Source organism: Ranitomeya imitator, chromosome 9, assembly GCF_032444005.1.
Source record: "Ranitomeya imitator isolate aRanImi1 chromosome 9, aRanImi1.pri, whole genome shotgun sequence".
Classification (NCBI taxonomy): domain Eukaryota; kingdom Metazoa; phylum Chordata; class Amphibia; order Anura; family Dendrobatidae; genus Ranitomeya; species Ranitomeya imitator.
Window position 1 is genome coordinate 97097804 of NC_091290.1, and position 17111 is coordinate 97114914.

General features: G+C 41.0%; 1 protein-coding gene across 2 annotated transcripts in view; it reads right to left on the reverse strand.

Moving 5' to 3' along the window:
• The window catches only part of EDC4 (enhancer of mRNA decapping 4), a 928397-nt gene that overhangs the window by 555562 nt on the left and 355724 nt on the right, over positions 1 to 17111 (reverse strand). The gene's annotated exons all lie outside the window — the stretch shown is intronic.

Consider the following 17111-nt stretch of genomic DNA (forward strand, 5'->3'; position numbering starts at 1 on the left):
GAGGGCGTGGTGACATCGCTGGTTCTTCCTCAGCTTTACGTTGGTGGCGTAGTGGCGTAGTGGTGAACAAGCAGCGCGCGATCTGCGCTGTCATCCCTTTCGTCGAGATGCAAACTCGGCTTTGGGAAAATGGCCGCCGCGATCTCTAATGCGCACGCGCGGCATCCCGCGGCCATTTTCCTGAAGCCCCGTGCAGCAGAGCACTCGATCTGCGCACGCGCGGCCCCAGGAAGATGGCCGCCCCCACCGACGAAAGGGATGACAGTGCAGATCGCGCGCTGCTTGTTCACCACTACGCCACCAACGTAAAGCTGAGGAAGAACCAGCGATGTCACCACGCCCTCCCGACCTGACCAGCCTGATTGACAGGCGAAAACGGCGACTTTGGTAAGTTATTTCTCAGCATAGGTGGGGAATCGGGGTACACTACATACACTATAGGAACACACAGCGCAGGCCCTATTTAACAGTATTTATAGCTCAATCTCAAAAAACGGGGTGACAGGTTCCCTTTAAACACATATTCTGTCATTGTTGCAGTAACTTTGTCACTTACAATATATCTTGTAACTGATGTTTGAGACGCTCTTTCCTCCTCCTTTGCCTGGCAGGAAGTGTTGCTCTCTGGTTTCACAGTACTGCTGTGATCTTTTTAAATCACAGCTTTGTAAACTTCTGGGTGGAAGCTTGTAAATGTCTTCTTAGGCTAGTTTCACATTTGCGTTTAAAAACGCAGCGTTAAAAACACAAACACAGGTGGTGAAAAAAACGCATGTAAACGCTCGCAAACGCTGCGTTTTTTAGAAGTATGCGTTTTCGTATGCGGTAAAAAAACGCGGCGTTTTGACGCATTTACATGCGTTTTTTCCTGCGTTTGCGTTTTTGAAACGCATGATGAGAAGTGTGTGACAGCTGCCAATCATCAAAATCAACTAGAAAACCCACTATAAATAGAAATAGCTAGGGTTAGGGTTAGGATACCTAGGGTTAGGGTTAGGGTCCCTTTATCACCTTGATGGTGGGGGGGTTAGGGTTAGGATCCCTTTATCACCTTGATGGTGCGGGGTGGTTTATCAGTGTGTAGACTTGTTTTTTTTCTATAGAAACGCATGCGTTTAAAAACGCAACCAAACGCATGTGCTTAAAAACGCATGCGTTTACATAGACAGCAATACTTTTTTTGCCACAAAAAAATGCATGCCTTTTTCTGCCGCAAAAAAAGCCTCTAGAAATTACTGTGTTGAATTTCTGCAACAAAACGCAAGCAGAGAAACGACGCATGCGTCGTCAAACGCGGCAAAACGCATACAAAAAACGCATGCGTTTTTAATGTTAAATATAGGGAAAAAACGCATGCTTTTTTTGCGCTAAAACGCAGCGCCAAAAAACGCAAATGTGAAACCAGCTTTAGATTGCAAGCTCTTGAAGGAGCATTTTTAGCTCTGACTGATTTTGGCATCACAACATTTGTTTTCATCTGGGTCACTTAAACATTGACACACAAAATGTTTTTTTTTTGTTTTTTTATCTTGAGTCACAGTAAAATGCTCAAATACAGCTGACTTCATAAGATGCTTCTAAGGCATTTTTTAATTATGTAAATTTGCTCTCAAAATAATTTTGTCCTGTAAAAAATTAAGGTATATTGTAAATCTTACAAGAATAGGGATTCCTGCACTGTATAATTTACAGCTAAAAATGCTTGCAAAACGCTTGTGTTTTGCGGGAAAACGCAAGCAAATTCAGCATGCATTTTACGCGCGGCAGGGAGTTGCGGAAATGCTACGGACATTTCAACAGCATTTCTGCAACGTGGACACATAGCCTCACTCTGGACTCTGTCTAGCCTCAGAACAGCGTAATCCTTCACTTCAAAAAGGTGCAAAAAACTTTGGCTGACCATACTTTTCTTCATGTTTAAAACAGCGGATACTGAAGAATCATAGGCGAGACAGCAAGTCTGTGGAGTTTGAGTCATGGAATCTGAGTCCATTTAGGTGGGTTTGGTATAAAATTAACCAACTCCAACATTATACACTGCGTGAAGAATTATTAGGCAAGTTGTATTTTAGAGGATTATTTTTATTATTGATCAACAACCATGTTCTCAATCAACCTAAAAGACTCGTAAATATCAAAGCTCAATATTTTTGGAAGTTGCAGAGGGGTTATTTTTTAGATTTGGCTATCTTAGGAGGATATCCATTTGTGCAGGTAACTATTACTGTGCAGGATTATTAGGCAACTTAATAAAAACCAAATATATCCCCATCTCACTTGCTTATTTTCACCAGGTAAACCAATATAACTGCACAAAATTTAGAAATAAACATTTATAACATGCAAAAACAACCCCCCCAAAAAAAAATTAGTGACCATTATAGCCACCTTCTTTTATGATGACACTCAACAGCCTTCTATCTATAGATTCTATCAATTGATTGATCTGTTTACTATCAACATTGCGTGCAACAGCCACCAGAGCCTCCCAGACACTGTTCCGAGAGATGTACTGTTTTCCCTCCCTGTAGATCTCACATTTTATGAGAGACCACAGGTTCTCTATGGGGGTCAGATCAGGTGAACAAGGGGTCCATGTCATTACTTTTTCTTCTTTGAGACATTTACTGGCCAGCAACGCTGTGGAGTAGTTGGAGGCATGTGATGGCGCATTGTCCTGCATGAAAATCATGTTTTTCTTGAACGATACCAACTTCTTCCTGTACCACTGCTTGAAGAAGTCTTCCAGAAACTGGCAGTAGTTCTGGGAGTTGAGCTTCACTCCATCCTCAACCCGAAAAGGTCCCACAAGTTCAATTTTGATGATACCAGCCCATACCAGTACCCCACCTCCATCTTGCTGGCGTCTGAGTCGGAGTGGAGCTCTCTGCCCTTTACTGATCCAGCCTCTGACCCATCAAGAGACACTCTCATTTCATCAGTCCATAAAACCTTTGATAAGTCAGTCTTAAGATATTTTGTGGCCAAGTCTTGACATTTTATCATATGTTTCTTGTTCAAAGGTGGTCATTTTTCATCCTTCCTTACCTTGGAAATGTCCCTGAGTATCGCACACCTTGTGCCTTTTGTCGCTCCAGTAACGTTGCAGCTCTAAAATATGGCACAACTGGTGGCAAATGGCATCTTGACGCTTGATTTTCCTCAATTCATGGGCAGTTATTTTGCGCAATTTTTGCCCAACACGCTTCTTGCGACCCTGTTGGCTATTTGCCATAAAACGCTTGATTGTTCGGTGATCACGCTTCAAAAGTTTGGCAATTTCAAGACTGCTGCATCCCTCTGCAAGACATCTCACAATTTTGGACTTTTCAGAGCCCGTTAAATCTCTCTTCTGACCCATTTTGCCAAAGGAAAGGAAGTTGCCTAATAATTAAGCACACCTTATGTAGGGTTTTATTGCCATTAGACAACACCACTCCTCATTACAGAGATGCACATCACCTGATTTACTTAATTTATAGTTGGCTCTCAAGCCTCAACAGCTTGGTGTAGGACAACATGTATAAAAAGTATTATGCGATCCAAAAAACAACTTGCCTAATAATTCTGCACTCAGTGTATAATAAATTGGTTACAGTAGTTTAATACAGGATGTGCTGTACATTTTTTTCATAAGCATTTGGGAAAGTTATTAAATGTCTTATGTCTGTTCTGTTCCTAATCTAAGGATCTAGGCTTTTAGTTTAGATAAATCTGTGCTGCACTTTATGTACATGCTAAGTAATGAGCCAGCGCTGTGGAGTTGGAGTTGTGGAATTGAGAGCCAGAGAAATTGGGGAGTCAGAGGTTTGGCTTACAAACTCCACAGCCCTGCCAGACAGAATCCAGTGCGTCTCCATCTGCCTCATTATAGGAAATCTTCCGTCAAGAGTTATGTCCGAATCAAATATTTCAGAGATTTACAAGGAAACCCAGATGTAAGAGCTCAGGATAAATGTGAGCCATGCCTTAGGACGCTTTCAGTATTAGGTCAGTATATTAAATCAGTAATTATAAGCCAAAGCCAGGAGCGGGTCAAAAATACAGCAGCGGTGCATGTATTTATATTATACTTTTGTTCTGATTGTTCCACTCCTGATTTTGGCTTACAAATACTCATGTAAGGTACTGACCAAATACTGAATGTGGCTTCACTGCGATATTTGAAAGGCAGTATGAACAAAAAACAGCAGGTCAATAATTGAGTAAATTTCCTTTTTAACAAGACTGTGGAGTCTATAAGTCAAACCTCCATCTCACACTCCCTCATACATGACTCGTGTTTAAGTGATTCATTTACTGTAGTAAAATAGTAATAGTAGCAACAATAATAATCAACATTAACAGAAAAAAAATTTTAAATCGATCACTCTGTAAAGACTATATCAGTTTCACTTTTTGTGTTGCTCTAGAAAATTAAGACTTTTCCAGCTGCTTTTGGCAATCCCTCAGCGACCCCTTAGGACCTCGGACTCCCCCATTTGTGGCTCTATTACCCTTCTTTTGAAAGTTAAGCTACTTCAGAGTAGCACAGTACAGATATGCAAAACCACCTGGCTTACTTAAGAACATCTGGTGCATTTCCACAAGGCCAACCAGGTCGTCTGCTTTCCAGGGACCTCCCTGGGCAACCCAGGTTCTGCACTGGGCTAGGAAGGGAGTGCATTAATCTGTTAATAACCAATCACTCAATCATCTGGGCTGGGAGGTAGGACTCCGGCTGAAACCACTTCTGTATCCGATGTAGTAGGTCGAACATCTGGGAGCCATCGACTATCTCTTGCATCTGCATTCTTCCGCATCCATTTTTTTATGATTTTCCAAGAAATTTTGGAGTACAGATTTTGCTAGAATAGTTTGAGGGTGGCATTTGGGATTGCCACTAAATTGCCAAAAGAGCAGAAAAAAACCCAAAAGTGAAGTCATTGTAGAAATTGCGCCGCTCAATGAATTTATCTATGGCTGCAGTGCATATGTTGTAACATCCACACCATGCTTTACTCTGGATAATGGCAAATATGCCAGTTTAGTGCCCATACATTGTGCCCCATACAGTGTACTTCCAGCATATATTGCAGCCACCCCCAATTGTGCCCAGTTTGTTCTGCTGACGACATGCACCCCTTAAATAGTTAATTTAACGCAATTTAACGCATATCAAATATAAGGGTTGGGGGTCATCTGGGTAATAGTGATCACAAAATAATAAATTTCCATGTATCCTTCAATAATATGTGTAGTGAAGGGGTTACAAGGACACTAAACTTCAGGAAGGCAAATTTCCAACGGTTGAGAGAGGATCTTAGTGCAATAAACTGGGACAATATCCTGAGACATAAAAGTACACAAGCAAAATGGGAGACGTTTATTAGCATCCTCAATAGGACCAGTGCACAGTAATTAACCTATGGGAATAAACATACTAGAAATAGGAGGAAACCAATATGGCTAAATAGAGCTGTAAGGGGAGCAATAAGTGACAGAAAGAAAGCATTTACAGAATTAAAGCAGAAATGATAGTGATGAAGCATTAAATAAATACAGAAAATTAAATCACCGTATTTTTCGGACTATAAGACGCACCGGACTATAAGGCGCACCCAGGTTTTAGAGGTTGAAAATAGGGGGAAAAAAATATTTGAAGCAAAAAAATGTGGTAAAATATTTAATAACATAAATAACATACTATTATATGTGGTGTTATTATATATAATAGTATGTTATTATCTTGGAAGCTGCGGGACCAGTGTGGTGTCTGTACAGTACTATATGAAGATGCTGGAGGGTGAGTATAACAATGGGGGCACAGGGCTTATATTAAAAGCACCACTCCAGCACTGCAAAATAACACTGGAGTGCTGCATTAAAATCCCGTGGGAGAACTATAACTCCCAGCATGTCATAGGATCTGCAGCACATGCTGGGAGTTATAGTTCTCCCACGGGAGTTATATTATATAGTTATAGTTCACCAAAGAAGTGGCAGAGTGCTTCATTGTGTTTTGTAAAGACTAACCTCTTAATTGTGGCAGCCAGCCACACTGTGGGGAGGTAAAAGCATCCCATGACTGCACACAGAGCCTTCCCTCTTGTTTCCTTTCCACAGCACAGGTTATGAGGAAGCTGCAGATTCTAGCGGAGAGCCTGAAGGACCTGTGATGATGTCAAGAAGAGGGAGGGCTCTGAGCTGCCATGTGATGCTCCAGCCCGCCCATTCCTGACATCAAACAGGTCCTGTTTGTGCACAGCACTCGGCGTCCAGCCGAGGCATGGCAGGCAGGTATGCAGCGATCTCCTCTCTCCTCTGGCCCCTGCTGCTGCTGCCTCCTCCTCCCCCGGACACACAGATCTCCCCAGCTGCTGCAGGAATCAGCGCTGGGGAAGCCATGTGTGTCCCTGCTTAAGTGCAGTATTCATTTGCTGCTCCCGGCTCACCACTCAGCTGATAGGTGGGCGGGGAGCCGCTAATGAATATTCACTGCACTTAATCATCGGAACCACATGGTTTCCCCAGCGCTGATTCTGGGCAGTGGGGACATCCTGAAGTGGCATAACAGTGCGATCCCACTCACTGCTGCCCCCCTCCCCACATGCTACATCCGTACCATAAGACACACCCAAATTTGGAGTAAAAAAAGTGCATATTATGGTCGGTAAAATACGGTATGTAAAAAGTAAATGAAGGCAGCAAAGCTTGAGACAGAGAGGCTCATTGCCAGAGAAAGTAAAAATAATCCCAAAATATTCTTTAACTACATAAATAGTAAGAAACTAAAAAATGGTAGTGTTGGTCCAGGGCTGTGGAGTCAGAGTTGAAGTCGGTATATAATAGACCGACTCCTAAAATATAATAAATTCGGTACAGTAGTTCAATGCAATTTGTGGGGAACATTTTTTTCATAAGATTTTGGGAAAGTTATGAAATGTCCTAAAAATGTCTGTCCTATTCCTGATCTAAGGTCTAGACATTTAGCTGAGATTAATCTGTGCTGCAGTTTATATTCATTATAAGTAGTGAAGCTCCTCCTCTACAGATTAGGGGAAAAAATAAACACACAGGGAAGGAAAGCCTACTTTAATCTCAGAATTTCTGGAGTGAATAGGAAAGCAGGATTAAAGAAGGTAAGTACTTCCTAAAGCATATCTAAACTTTCAATAAACTGTGAATAAATCAATAGTCCAGTATATGGTGTATCTGTATGCTTTATGTTTTAGTTTGTTTTTCCTCTTAGCTCATGTTTGGAGAAATTAGCAGCATCTGATGACGTGTATAAAATATACAGAGACTATAAGGGGAAAAAATGTTTCCAACATTTCAAATTCGGAAATACAGTAACAGGATCGATAAGGACATATATAATTGTGTGTGTGTTCTGGAATGTGATCCAGCACAAAAATGCTCCCTCTCTCCTCATCTCTTCATAGACTTTGAAGAAATATGATGTGAAACATTTGGTGAGCTGTACCCTGCTGAGACAAGCCTTGACATTGAGAGTTCAGAGTAAAGCTATCTAACAACACATTTTACAAACTTTATACTGATCCTATTAATTTATGCAAAGATTGTTTTATTTATATCCTAAATTACACAGTGCATAATTCCCTATCCATGCAAGAATTAGAATACACTTTATATTTTACAGGACAAAATTATTTTGAAAGCAAATTTACATCATTACAAAATGTCTAAGAAGCATCTTTATGAAGTCAGCCATATTTGAGCATTTCATAGTGACTCAAAATGATAAACATTTTGTATGCAGTGTATAAGTGACCCAGATGAAAACAAATGTTGTGATGCCAAAATCAGTGCATACTCAAGCAGTGGTAAAAATGCTCCTTCAAAAGCTTCCAATCTAAAAAGACATTTACAACGTTGCCACCCAGAAGTTTACGAAGTTTACAAAGCTGTGACTGAAAGATCACAGCAGCACCAAGAAACCTGAGACTAGCACTTCCCACCAGGCAAAGGAGGAAAAAGTCTCAAAAGTCAGCTACAAGATATTTTGTAAGTAATAAAGTTACTGTAACAATGGCAGCAGATGTGTTTAAAAGACAGCTCATCGAGCTTGTTGTGACTATCATTATTTGCACGACCAGCTGTTACAGCTCTAAAATGAGAAATGGATCGCAAACTTGTTTTTTCTCTGGAAAGAGAAAGTATTAGAAAATTGAAGAAGCCCTTAATCAAAAGGAAGATCTTAAAAAGACTATCAAGAGACGCCTTGTATTTCTTAAAACGGATGCCTGCACATGTCACAGAGTGAACTATTTTGCTATCAACGTTCGGTATGTTGACAACAAAAAATTATTACTAAGACACTGGCAGTAAAAGATACTAAAGCTCATCACAGCAGCCAGTTTCTCCAGACCTTAGTGGAAAACGTACTGCAAGATCATGAAGTAAAAAAAGAACAGATTCTTCCTATTGTAACTGATAATGCTTCAAGCGTGAGAAGTACAATTAAACTGATCAATGAGAATAATGAAGGTGAACGGCAGCTAGAACATTTTCACATTCAGTATGTTGGAGATGGAAGGCCACCGTCCAGTTCCCATAACGGATGAACAAACAGATATTACTACAGAAGAACAGTAAAATGACTCTTTACAATAAGATCATCTTGTTGAAGCTGCTTCACACCTCTTTACCATACATCACATGCACTGTGATGTGCACACTCTGCAGCTGGCAATAAGAGATAGTCTGCAAGAGGGACATGCTGGAACTCTGGTTATCAAAGTGAGGAAATTGCCTTTTGCTGCTAGAATCCCTAAAATTGATTCCATCTTGAGGAGATGTGCTGGAAAAGGGGCAATCCAACCACTCGGTAGAACAGCATCTATTTAATGATTGAGCGATTGCTTGAGCTGAAACCCTTCCTTGTAGATATGGCCAACCCTCAGATAACACTACGTGAAGGTCATGAAGATCAATGGACACAGGTGGCTGAATTGAAGGAATTGCTTGTTCAATCATTTACAGTGACTAAAGTTACAAGCTGAGGATTTAACTCTTTTATAAAGGATTGCAAGAACTTGTTCTTTAGTCTGTCCCAAAGAGGAGGTTTAATCGCAGATGGCATTGCTGCTTCAATGAAAAGGAGAGACACACTGATTTTCTAAAATAAAATTCTTCTGGCAGCTGTATATGTGGACCCGAGTCATCGTATATTGCTGGATGATCAATAGCTTAGTAAAGGAAAAGAAGCTTTGCTTGAGGTAGCAGTTAAGATGAGTGGGCTACAGGACGGACAAGAGCAAGAGGACTCGGGTCCTGCCAGTGCCGCTGCTGCTGCTCCTTCATCCTCATCAGATGAGGAGTTTGATTTTGACAAGTGTTTGGTCGACAAAGAGCAGGCAAAGCGCTGCTGCAGGGTAAAAGTTTCCACTCCCATAGAAAACAGATTGACCATATTTCAGCAATTTTTTTCACTTGCTCTCAAAGAAGTAGAAGAGTTCAATCGTTCATCAAAACTGACTGTGCACGAGGCAATTCCTTTATACCCTGAAATTGTTAGAGATGTTGCCCATGTGGTAACTGCTTTGCCACCAACCCAAGTTAGTGTTGAGAGGTTTCTCTCTAGCTTTAAAGTAATTAGGTCAGATTTGAGTTTATCCACAAAGGAGGATATGATGGTGGCAAAACTTTCTCAGAACAACTTCATAGACTACATAAATGCTATTCAGTTCGTTTTTGCTGAAAAATGTTTTTTTTCCCCACTTACTGCAGAGTGTATAATAAATTGTACATATGCAAAAATAATTTGTTCTAAAGTTGTATCCCAATAAAAATACTTTATGTTCCATTTAAATGGATTGATTATTGCATCATAATAAAGATTAAGAGCCTGATGTTACCATTTTACTACAGTAAATTTATCACTTAAACATGAGCCATGTGTGAGGGAGTTGGAGTCGGTGTCATGGGAATTGCGGAGTTGGAGTCAGAGGTTTGGCTTACCGACCCCACAGCCCTGGTTGGTCCCCTTAAAAATAGTCTGAGTGAAATGGTGGATGAGGATGAGGAAAAAGCCAATATGCTAAATTACTTTTTTTCAACAGTATTTACACACGAAAATCCCATGACTAACAACGTGATCAGTGATAACAAAAATTCCCCATTGTCACCTACTTAACCCAAAGAAAAAACATAAAAATTGAGCTTCACTTGAGTTGGTACACATACAGCTCATAAACGCATGATCACATTGGCCATAAAAACTAATAAAACCTACAAGAGAAAAAATGTGCAAAAACCAAGGTGTAATTAAGTAAATAAAAAGCAAAAAGTGCATTTAAATAACAGTTATTAGTAATACTGTTTGTTTTTGATTAAAAAAATGGCATAAAAGCCATTCTGCAAGGTAACTCTGATCGGGACAGTCATACACTGTCTAAAATTAAAACCTTACAATTTGTCAATGTTGAGCTCAGTGTGAATAAGGGCAGACAGAAGGACTGGGCCCAACCAGTGAAACACCAGTCTGGGGAAGCCCTATATACCATTTCTGACACATGGTAAGGTTTTGATATTAGACCGTGTAGGACAGACACGATAAGAGTTACTGTACCTTGTCGTGATGGAATGGCTTTTATGCCATTTTTGTTTAAAAACAGTATTACTAAAAACTCTTATTTAAATGCACTTTTTGCTTTTTATTTACTTAGTTACAACAGGGTTTTAGTTATTTTTTTCTCTTGTAGGTTTAAATACCTACTTAAACCAGCAAGAAGTACAACGGCGTCTTAAAAAATCACTAAAGTTCAAATCCCCTGGCCCAAATGGGCTACACCCCCGAGTACTGCAGAAATTAAGTACAGTCATTGATAGACCATTATTTTTAATCTTTAAAGAGTCCATAATAACAGGGTCTGTACCACAGGACTGGCGTATAGCAAATGTGGTGTCAATATCCAAAAAATGGGCAAAAACTGAACTTGGAAATTATAGGCCAGCAAGCTTAACTTCTACTGTGGGTAAAATCCTGGAGGGTATTCTAAGAGATACTATACTGGAGTATCTGAAGAGGAATAATCTCATGACCCAATATCAACATGGGTTTACGAGGGACCGTTCCTGTCAAACTAATCTGATAAGCTTCTATGAAGAGGTAAGTATATGGATTTTTCAAAAGCTTTTGATACGGTGCCACACAAAAGGTTGATACATAAAATGAGAGCACTAAGGACAGTGGAAAATATGTGTAACTGGGTTAAGAACTGGCTCAGGGTTAGGAAACAAAGGGTGGTTATTATTGGAGCACACTAAATGGGTCGCAGTTAGCAGTGGGGTACCACAGAGGCAAGTATTAGGCCCACTTCTTTTTAACATATTTACTAATGACCTTGTGTCACGCTGTAAGCGGTGTTAAAGGGGCAGGACGGCGTACTGGGACCCGCACCTGTCCCTACCACTATAATGGGGCCCTGGCTTTCCCTTATCTCGGGGGTACCTATGAAGGTTAGGAGGCCCGAGCCGCCAGCGTATCCCTGTCTCCTGTACAGGCCCTATTAGTGGCCCCCTCTCCCCCCAAAGGAGGTGGACCGCACCAGTGTAATTATACAACAAATAACAGGGTAAACAGACAAGGTAACTAAAAGATTCAAACTCACCAAATGCTCACACAACCACAGAGGAAACACAGAGAAGGGAAGAGAAGGAAACTTAGGAAGGAAAACAGGTTTAACATGCAACAAAAACTGCAGACACCAATCTCTGTAAATAAACCTCCAACACAAACACCTCTCTCCACCAACCTCCAAGCCAGGCAGTAGAACTGATCACTGACACTAGCTGAAGTCAGGACTGGGTCTACATAGAGGATCAGATTACAAGATCCATTTCGGCTGAGAGACCCAGCTCTCAGCAACTCAGAAATAAGGGTTAACTCCTGCACTGCTGGCACAAAGCAGCTAAGTCAGAAAACAGGTTAAGAGCTTCTGTTTACAGTGTGTGAACGAGGCCCAGAGCGCTGCGGTTCTCTGGAACCTCTCTGTCGCGGTAGCCCCATGACACCTTGTAGGGCGTATACAAAATAGAATTTCAATTTTTGCAGATGACACAAAACTCTGCAGAGTAATCAATACAGTGGAGGACAATTTTATATTACAGGATGATTTATGTAAACTAGAAGCTTGAGCTGATAAAAGGCAAATGAGCTTTAATGGGAATAAATGAAAGGTCATGCACTTGGGTAGAAGAAATAAGATGTATAACTATGTGCTTAACCGCTTTCTGACATATGACGTACTATCCCGTCGAGGTGCGGTGGGCCCGTATGCCCACCGACGGGATAGTACGTCATAGCGATCGGCCGCGCTCACTGGGGAGCGCCGCCGATCGCGACCGGGTGTCAGCTGACTATCGCAGCTGACATCCGGCACTATGTGCCAGGAGCAGTCACGGACCGCTCCCGACACATTAACCCCCGGCACACTGCGATCAAACATGACCGCAGTGTGCCGGCGGTACAGGGAAGCATCGCGTAAGGAGGGGGCTCCCTGCGGGTTTCCCTCAGACCCCCGGAGCAACGCGATGTGATCGCGTTGCTGCGAGGGTCTCTTACCTCTCCTCCCTGCAGCAGGCCCGGATCCAAAATGGCCGCGGCATCCGGGTCCTGCAGGTAGGGAGGTGGCTTACCAATCGCCTGCTCAGAGCAGGCGCTTGGTAAGCCTGCAGTGCTGTAAGTCAGATTGCTGATCTGACAGAGTGCTGTGCAAACTGTCAGATCAGCGATCTGTGATGTCTTCCCCTGGGACCAAGTAAAAAAAAAAAAAATTTCCACATGTGTAAAAAAAAAATTGAAAAAAAAATTCCTAAATAAAGAAGAAAAAAATATTATTCCCATCAATACATTTCTTTACCTAAATAAAAAAAACAATAAAAATACATATATTTAGTATCGCCTTGTCCGTAATGACCGAACCTATAAAACTGGCCCACAAGTTAAACCCTTCAGTAAACACCGTAAGAAAAAAAACCGAGGCAAAAAACAACGCTTTATTATCATACCGCCAAACAAAAAGTGGGAATAACACGCGACTAAAAAACCCAGATATAAATAACCATGGTACCTCTGAAAACGTCATCTTGTCCCGCAAAAAAAAACGAGCCGCCATACAGCATCATCAGCAAAAAAATAAAAAAGTTATAGTCCTGAGAATAATGCGATGCCAAAATAATTATTTTTTCTATAAAATAGTTTTCATCGTATAAAAGCGCCAAGACATAAAAAAAAAATTATATAAATGAGATATCGCTGTAATCATACTGACCCGAAGCATAAAACTGCTTCATCCTTTTTACCAAGTGCGGAACGGTATAAACGCCTCCCCCAAAAGAAATTCTTGAATAGCTGTTTGTCATTCTGCCTCACAAAAATCGAAATAAAAAGCGATCAAAAACTGTCACGTGTCAAAAAATGTTACCAATAAAAACATCAACTCGTCCCGCAAAAAAACAAGACCTCACATGACTCTGTGGAGCAAAATATGGAAAAATTATAGGTCTCAAAATGTGGAGACGCAAAAACTTTTTTGCTATAAAAAGCGACTTTTAGTGTGTGACAGCTGTCAATCATAAAAATCCGCTACAAAAAACGCTATAAAAGTAAATCAAACCCCCCCCTTTATCACCCCCTTAGTTAGGGAAAAATAATAAAATTTAAAAAAAAAAAAAGGATTCATTTCCATTTTCCCATTAGGGCTAGGGTTAGGGCTAAGGTTAGGGTTGGGGCTAGGGTTGGAGCTAAAGTCAGGGTTAGGGTTGGGGCTAAAGTTAGGGTTAAGGGTGGGGCTAAAGTTAGGGTTAGGGTTGGGGCTAAAGTTAGGGTTGGGGCTAAAGTTAGGGTTAGGGTTGGGGCTAAAGTTAGGGTTAGGGTTGGGGCTAAAGTTAGGGTTGGGACTAAAGTTAGGGTTAGGGCTAAAGTTAGGGTTTGGATTACATTTACGGTTGGGATTAGGGTTTGGATTAGCGTTAGGGGTGTGTCATGGTTAGGGGTGTGGTTAGGGTTACTGTTGGGATTAGGGTTAGGGGTATGTTAGGGTTTCAGTTAGAATTGGGGGTTTCCACTGTTTAGGCAGATCAGGGGCTCTCCAAACGCGACATGGCGTCCGATCTCAATTCCACCCAATTTTGCGTTGAAAAAGTAAAACAGTACTCCTTCCCTTCCGAGCTCTCCCTTGCGCCCAAACAGGGGTTTAACCCAACATACAGTCATGGCCAAAAGTATTGACACCCCTGCAATTCTGTCAGATAATACTAATTTTCTTTCTGAAAATGAATGCAGTCACAAACTCTTTGGTATTATTATTTTCATTTAATTTGTCTTAAATGAAAAAACACAAAAGAGAATGAAGCAAAAAGCAAAACATTGATCATTTCACACAAAACTCCAAAAATGGGCCAGACAAAAGTATTGGCACCCTCAGCCTAACACTTGGTTGCACAACCTTTTGCCAAAATAACTGCGACCAACCACTTCCGGTAACCATCAATGAGTTTCTCACAATGCTCTGCTGGAATTTTAGACCATTCTTCTTTGGCAAACTACTCCAGGTCCCTGATATTTGAAGGGTGCCTTCTCCAAACTGCCATTTTTAGATCTCTCCACAGGTGTTCTATGGGATTCAGGTCTGGACTCATTGCTGGCCACCTTAGAAGTCTCCAGTGCTTTCTCTCAAATTATTTTCTAGTGCCTTTTGAAGTGTGTTTTGGGTCATTGTCCTGCTAGAAGACCCATAACCTCTGAGGGAGACCCAGCTTTCTTACACTGGGCCCTACATTATGCAGCAAAATTTGTTGGTAGTCTTCAGACTTCATAATGCCATGCACACGGTCAAGCAGTCCAGTGCCAGAGGCAGCAAAGCAACCCCAAAACATCAGGGAACCGCCGCCATGTTTGACTGTAGGGACCGTGTTCTTTTCTTTGAATGCCTCTTTTTTTCTCCTGTAAACTCTATGTTGATGCCTTTGCCCAAAAACCAAAAAGCACTACTTTTGTCTCATCTGACCAGAGAACATTCTTCCAAAATGTTTTAGGCTTTTTCAGGTAAGTTTTGGCAAACTCCAGCCTGGCTTTTTTATTTCTCGGAGTAAGAAGTAGGGTCTTCCTGGGTCTCCTACCATACAGTCCCTTTTCATTCAGATGCCAACGGATAGTACGGGTTGACACTGTTGTACCCTCGCACTGCAGGGCAGCTTGAACTTGTTTACATGTTAGTCGAGGTTCTTTATCCAACATCCGCACAATCTTGCGTTGAAATCTCTTGTCAATTTTTCTTTTCCGTCCACATCTAGGGAGGTTAGCCACAGTGCCATGGGCTTTAAACGTCTTGATGACACTGCGCACGGTAGACACAGGAACATTTAGGTCGTTGGAGATGGACTTGTAGCCTTGAGATTGCTCATGCTTCCTCACAATTTGGTTTCTCAAGTCCTCAGACAGTTCTTTGGCTTCTTTCTTTTCTCCATGCTTAATGTGGTACACACAAGGACACAGGACAGAGGTTGAGTTAACTTTAATCCATGTCAACTGGCTGCAAGTGTGATTTAGTTATTGCCAACACCTATTAGGTGCCACAGGTTAGTTACAGGTGCTGTTAATTACACAAATTAGAGAAGCATCACATGATTTTTATAACAGTGCCAATACTTTTGTACATCCCCTTTTTTATCTTTAGTGTAGAATTATATCCAATTTGGCTTTAGGACAATTCTTTTTGTGTTTTTTCATTTAAGACAAATTAAACGAAGATAATAATACCAAATCATTTGTGTTTGCAATCATTTTCAGGAAGAAACTGAGTATTATCTGACAGAATTGCAGGGGTGTCAATACTTTTGGCCATGACTGTATGGGGTATCAGCATACTCAGGACAAATTGGACAACAACATTTGGGGTCCAATTTATCCTGATACCCTTGTGAAAATACAAAACTGGGGGCAAAAAAAAATTTTTTGTGAAAATAAAAAAAAAGAATTTTTATTTTCACGGCTCTGCTTTATAAACTGTAGTGAAACACTTAGGGGTTCAAAGTTCTCACAACAAAGATAGATAAGTTCCTTGGGAGGTCTAGTTTCCAATATGGGGTCACTTGTGGGGTGTTTCTACTGTTTGGGTACATCAGGGGCTCTGAAAATGCAACGTGATGCCTGCAGACCAATCCATCTAAGTCTGCATTCCAAATGGCGCTCCTTCCCTTCCGAGCTCTGCCATGCGCCCAAACAGTGGTTCCCCCCACATATGAGGTATCAGCGTACTCAGGACAAATTGTACAACAACTTTTGGGGTCCAATTTCTTCTCTTAACCTTGGGAAAATAAAAAATTGGGGGCGAAAATATCATTTTTGTGAAAAAATATGATTTTTTTATTTTTACGGCTCTGCATTATAAACTTCTGTGAAGCACTTGTTGGGTCAAAGTGCTCACCACACATCTAGATAAGTTCCTTAAGGGGTCTACTTTCCAAAATGGTGTCACTTGTGGGGGGTTTCAATGTTTAGGCACATCAGTGGCTCTCCAAACGCAACATGGCGTCCCATCTTAATTCCAGTCAATTTTGCATTGACAAGTCAAATGGTGCTCCTTCCCTTCCGAGCTCTGCCATGCGCCCAAACAGTGGTTTACCCCCACATATGGGGTATCCGCGTACTCAGGACAAATTGTACAACAACTATTGGCGTCCATTTTCTCCTGTTACCCTTGGGAAAATAAACCAAATTGGAGCTGAAGTAAATTTTTTGTGAAAAAAAAGTTAAATGTTCATTTTTATTTAAACATTCCAAAAATTCCTGTAAAACACCTGAAGGGTTAATAAACTTCTTGAATGTGGTTTTGAGCATCTTGAGGGGTGCAGTTTTTAGAATGGTGTCACACTTGGTTATTTTCTATCATATAGACCCCTCAAAATGACTTCAAATGTGATGTGGTCCCTACAAAATATTGGTGTTGTAAAAATGAGAAATTGCTGGTCAACTTTTAACCCTTATAACTCCCTAACAAAAAAAATTTGGTTCCAAAATTGTGCTGATGTAAAGTAGACATGTGGGAAATGTTACTTATTAAGTATTTTGTGTGACTTATCTCTCTGATTTAATTGCATAAAAA